This window comes from Corvus brachyrhynchos, unplaced genomic scaffold, assembly GCF_000691975.1.
Source record: "Corvus brachyrhynchos isolate BGI_N302 unplaced genomic scaffold, ASM69197v1 scaffold48, whole genome shotgun sequence".
Classification (NCBI taxonomy): domain Eukaryota; kingdom Metazoa; phylum Chordata; class Aves; order Passeriformes; family Corvidae; genus Corvus; species Corvus brachyrhynchos.
In genome coordinates, this window is record NW_008240027.1 from 4545269 (window position 1) to 4550198 (window position 4930).

The 4930-nt window shown below is 56.1% G+C and overlaps 1 long non-coding RNA gene across 1 annotated transcript; it reads right to left on the reverse strand.

Annotated features, from left to right (window-relative positions):
• Positions 1-922: 922 nt before the first annotated feature.
• Positions 923-4861, reverse strand: LOC108448989. Its single transcript, XR_001865082.1, has 2 exons — positions 2379-4861; positions 923-1356 (listed from the first exon to the last, which is right to left on the reverse strand). It is a non-coding gene; the product is annotated as an uncharacterized LOC108448989 (long non-coding RNA).
• Positions 4862-4930: the final 69 nt, after the last annotated feature.

Below are 4930 nucleotides of genomic sequence, written 5' to 3' on the forward strand. Positions count from 1 at the left end.
CCACCCCAAGCAGCATGGACACGGGGGCCAGTTGCTGGACCTTCCCCCCATGGCAGGGATGGGGCACTTCCCACTGCTCTTCCAGTGGGGGACTCGAGCCCTGGGAGCATACTTCAGCAGGGACACCTTGGTCCTGGGGACCCAAGCTCCCAGGTTGTGGTGAGGAATGGCCTGTGTCAGCCCCTCCAAGCACTCCCAAACTATCCTCCCACCCTGGAGCACCCAGGCTGCATCCCACCCATAGCACTCTTGCCCCCTTCCCAGCTCCATGCTGTCCCCATGGACCACAGCATCTCCAAGGTCAAGCCCTGGGTAAGGAACCCTCAGATCTGCAACACTCCTTCTCTCTATGGATCAACAAACCCAGACCAGCTGTGGGATTTGTTGGCTGTAGCATGGGTGATCCACATGAGCTGGGTCCTCCCCAGACAATAGAAACCCCCTCAAGTTTCTCTTTCACCCCTCTCCAGCTTTGAAGACCCCAGGGCCCCGTGCTCCAGCTGGCAGGTGACTGCATGGTTCCAGGCCATGCTGTGGCCATGACTCATCCATCTGCTGGGAGGTGTTTCTCCATACCTTGCTCCTTCCTTTCCCCACTTGCCTCCTCATTGGACCAGGTCAGTTGTACCCCAAAACCATGGGGCATAAGAGTTGCAGACGGTTCAGGGATCTCTGCACAGTTCCCAGGGTCCTTTTTGACAGGAAGTGACCAAGGTGGAAAAGGAAGGGAGGGAGACATGGCCTAGCACAGGGTTTTCCAGCTGACAGCAGGTGCATGTACCACAGGGATTGCACCCCAGCCGTGCTTCCCTCAGTGCTGCCAAAGGTGTGTTCTTGCTGCCCTCATCACTTCGCAGGGCAGGTTTTGCTGGGGACAGCACTGGGCAGCCTCCTCCAATGGAATGTGTCTTGGCCCAGGCACTTGGAAGAGGGTGTTTTTTATTAACAATAAATTAACCGTAATCGTCTTTTCCACTACAGCCACTCCTCCCCAGCCATGCAGTGATTCCCAGCCATGCTGGTCCATTTGACTGCCATGCCCCATTGAGCGCCTGAAGGAGTGCCTTGCCCCAGGCACAGGGGAGCAAACCCAGAGCAGCTTTGTTTGGAGGAGCCAAAGCGCCTTCCCCTGCTCTCACCTCCATGTAAGGTAGCGGCAGCAGAGCCGGACCTCACTCTTGCCCTGGCACAGCAATGATGAAAGGCAAGGAAGAACTGGTTTGTGCTCTGATCTCAGAGCTGAACCTCAAAACAGCCGTGAACCGTCACTCCGGCTCCCAGGATGCTTAGGGAGGACAGGACAGCAGAGCCAGCCTTTCCAGTGGGACAGGATGGTTGGAGAAATTCATCGTTCCCCTGGAAATAAAAATAATAATCATAATAAAAACACAAAGCCAGAGATTACTTATATGCACACAAACACGCAGGCACGCACTCTCCCCATCTGGCTTTGCCAGCCTGACTCATCGCTAATTCAAACAGCCCACACCTTTCCCTCTCCCTCCATGTGACGTTTTGAACAAGTCTCCAGGGAAGAGGCACAAGTTTTGCCCTAGCTATCCCCTGGCATTGTAGCCTTGTACTTGGGTTCTGGTGGTCCCAGGAACAGGACACCCCCAGTACCTCATCACAGGCCACAGGGGTCCCAGCACAGTCACCCCTGCACAGGCACCTCTCAGAAAGTGGGGCAAGCAGAGGGTGGAGGCGGCAGTGGAAAGGACAAGTGATTGAGCCTGATGGATCTGTGACATTTGTGGATGCAGCCCCATGGTCCTGATCTCAGGCCTGCAGGCCAAACATGACATCCCAAGCTGCTGCCACCCTGCCTGGAATCACCCATGCTTTTGTACCTGCTCAAGGGCAGACCACAAGGCTGGGTGCTGGCCCCAGAACACGGTGCCCAACACCAAAATGTTAGCCATGCCTCAGGGGACCATCAGACCTGCTCTGCCATTCCCATCTGAACAGGAAAGGGTGGGATCAGCCCAGCTTCATCCCACTTCCACTTGCAGGGCAAGCAGCCCCAGGGCACCCCCCAGCCCTGGCCAGCCACCAGGGGTTGCAGTGGTGAGCAGAGGAGGAGGGAGCCACTGCCACCACCACCCTGGGCCAGGGCATCATAGAGCCTGTAAGTGTGCTCCCTGCACTGCCAGCATGGTGTCAGGTCTGGACAAGTTCCTGCCTTCAGAGGGATTCGTGCATCACAGGTAATCAGCTGTGGGAGGGAGGGAGGGAGGGATGGAGCCAGACCTGCTGGCTGAGCTTGGGACCTGCCAGCATGCTTGTGCTGAGTCACCACCTATTAACGCAGGGAAACCTCAGCACCTGAACCCCGCCAAGCTACCGGGCCATCCCCAGGAGGACAGCAGAGACAGCACCCAGGACGAGGCAGCAGACACCAGCCTCCCTCCCGGTTGTGACCACAAGGCCAGTACTGCAGAGCTCCCGCTGCGAGGGACAGCAGGACAGGACTGCTCAGGAAGAATTCAGGACCAGCAAGGCTCTCAGTAGTTTCAGCTGCCATTCCCCTTGGAGATGACTCACTGCAGGACCAGTCACACCATCCCAGTGCCGCAATTGCCCCATCTGCAGATTAGGGAAACTGAGGCACAGGGAAGTGGGGTGACTCAAGAGCTGTTGCACAGGAGATGCTGCTCAGATGCCGAGGCTTGGGCGTTCCCCATCGATCCTCCGCAGCTAACTTAAGCAGAAATGAACATCGATGTAAATATTTACTGACAAACAAGCTCAGCCTCACCCTCTCCTCTTAGAAGAAACCTTTAAAGTAAACTCTCCTGGCTCTTTCATGTTTACATCTTGTTTATTTATTATACAGCAGATCACAATATTTCAACAGTTTGCATATAAAGAAAAGTAACATTTCAGAGTGCAAGAGACCTAACGTGCCCAAGCAGAGAAATGTTAATTAACAATATACACAGACGGGAACAGTGCACTTCCCAAAGCTGAGACTCATCTGTGTTCCCAGCTGGAAGAAAAAAATATATTAAAAAAACAGAAACATTATATATTACTGCTTTGTTTAATTTACAACTTGCTTTGCAGAAGCTGCACATAAAAAGACTCATTTTCTTTTGAGCTTTCTTTTTTGTCCCCCCCCGCTCTACAAAAGTTTCAAGTATAGCAGAGACCTGGGCATTCATAGCTGGACTCCCCGTCCTTTACATACCAAATTAAAAAAGCAGCATGGGGAAGGTAGCTGCAGCAGTACCTGGTGTCATCCTGAGGGGAAGAACAAGACAAAATAAAGCAGACAAGAGCCAGAAGAGACATTTTAGGCTCTTGAGTGGAAAACTGTGGGAACGGCCAGGGCTGGACTGCTCAGTGGAGTCCCAAGCTGGTGACAGGAGCATCCCTACTCTCTATGCAAGGTGACACTGTGCTGCCAACACCTGCAAACCTTTATAGCCACAAGCCAGTCAAATCCCACCCTCACCCCATCCACTGTAGGTTTTGGGTCAGGAGGTTTGTTCTGATGGCCACAACCAAGACGACCAGCAACCTATTTCCCAGCACCAAAACCAATATGCCCAACTGGCATGGGTCTCCAGCCAAAACGCAGCCAGAGTCAGCCACCACACTCCCTAGAGCCAGGGGAGTGCCAGAATCTGGGGGAAGAAGGTTAAGCTGATGCCAAATACAAGCCGGGAGTTCTGGGGACAGATCCCTTACGCACCAGCCCTCCCTCACTCACCAGGTACCTGGCTGGGGGGAACTCTCCAGGCATGGGGAGCTGAGTGATGATGCCTGGGCAGGTGTTTCTTGCGGCTTTGCTCCCCATATACATCCCAAAGCAGCCCTTCCCCACCACTTGGCTGGGCTAGCTCTCACAGCAGGGGCAGGAGGAGAAAACTAGTTATCAACTACAAGCAGAGAAGGCTGGTGGCAAGGCTGCTCCCCAGTGCCATCCCTGGCCCAACGCTATTTACACCGTGAGCTGGCTCCGGGGACATCAAGTCCGGCCGCAGCCACTGCTCACATGTGCCGCTTCATGTGGAGAGCGAGGTGGTCTGAGCGGGAGAAAGCCCTCTCGCAGAGGTGGCACTGGAACGGCCGGTGCCCTGTGTGCTTGCGGTAGTGGCGGGTCAGCTCATCGGAGCGGGCAAATTTCCAGCCACATCCTTCCCAGGTGCAGTGGTAGGGCTTCTCGCCTGCAGAGGAGAGGGGGTGTCAGTGGGCTTGGAGGTTCCCGCCCTCCCTATGCCTTCAGCTCTGTGCTACCCTACCCAGCACCCCCTTTTTCAAGGGAGATCCCTGATCACCACCCTTAGGGGATGGGAGCCCCACTGCGCACCTCTGCCTGCCCAGCTTTCCTTCTGTCCCCCATTTTCCTGCCCTTCCCCATGTGCAAAGGTCTGTCCTTTGGGCATCCCTGCCCCATTACAGCACCCCTCCATGTGCCCTTGCCTCATTTCAAACTGTTGGTGGTCCCCTGCTCATCCCTGCTGTGGGGTGGCACCATGTGCTCTGTCCCAGCTCGGCCAGAGGGTCGACCATACACCCCCCCCAGTCTATCTCCCTACTCTATTTGCCCCTAGCCCAGGTCAAGGGCTGCTCCATGTGTCCCCCCAAGCCCTACCTCCTCAGGCACCCCCGGGCCCCAAAGCCAGCAATGGAGGCGTCACAAGAGTGGTCTCGCTACGTGCCTTGGTCCCCGTGTGTCCCTGCCCAGCCCCACCACGGGGGTCCTTCTGAGCACTTCAGGGGCCATCCTCACTGCTCCCTGCCCTACACGCAGAACCCCTCACGCAACCCCATGCCGACTGCGGGCTATCTCTGGGTGCCCTCACACAGCCCTGCCACGGGGACCCACCGTGCACTCCTTGACAAACCGCAGGGGTCTCCTCCATGCGACCCCCCCCTCCCCCGCCCCCGGTTTCACCTCCCCCGGTGCCCCTTCACACCCCCG